Source organism: Penaeus monodon, chromosome 29, assembly GCF_015228065.2.
Source record: "Penaeus monodon isolate SGIC_2016 chromosome 29, NSTDA_Pmon_1, whole genome shotgun sequence".
Taxonomy (NCBI): domain Eukaryota; kingdom Metazoa; phylum Arthropoda; class Malacostraca; order Decapoda; family Penaeidae; genus Penaeus; species Penaeus monodon.
The window spans coordinates 13,183,892-13,184,407 of NC_051414.1; the positions used below are offsets into that span (position 1 = coordinate 13,183,892).

Genomic DNA, 516 nt, shown 5'->3' on the forward strand with positions numbered 1-516 from the left:
GTACAATAAGTAATGTGATGATTAAAACTGCTGGTATTTAGAGGGATTACAGTATTACAAGAATGGTAATGGCTTGTTATTGCAAGTAGTCTTTCTAGTCCTTATATTGCATCAGAAAAGTGGTAATTTTTCTTTTATTGAAGGGTGAAGCTGCTACTACATTCTTGCCATATGGTAATTGTCTCTGTAAATTCATTTAGATTGTATGCGAGTATTTGCGTCAGTTAGAGGGGAGGACATGCTCTAGACCCCCAGAAGAAGCAAGCCTTTGGGTTAGTTTTATTCCCCCCCAAACCTGTACACCAAATGCCTGCAGATGGCTTTAGTCATGGTCCCTTTTCCCGTAGCTGCAGGCCCAAATTTTGGTAAGTAAACCTCCCCCCCATATAAACCATCATTTTTAATGACAAAAAGAGAATTTTATTTTTTAAACAAATTTTGTTATATATAGATGCTTTTTCATTGCACGTTATGTTTCTTTAAATTGTGGTTTTATATAATTTATAGTATTTTTTT

At 34.9% G+C, this 516-nt stretch overlaps 1 protein-coding gene and 1 long non-coding RNA gene across 2 annotated transcripts in view; both read left to right on the top strand.

Annotated features, from left to right (window-relative positions):
- Positions 1 to 516, top strand: part of LOC119591975 — a 47,801-nt gene that overhangs the window by 5,564 nt on the left and 41,721 nt on the right. The gene's annotated exons all lie outside the window — the stretch shown is intronic.
- LOC119591972 (centrosomal protein of 76 kDa-like) overlaps positions 1 to 516 on the top strand; it is a 22,199-nt gene that overhangs the window by 699 nt on the left and 20,984 nt on the right. The gene's annotated exons all lie outside the window — the stretch shown is intronic.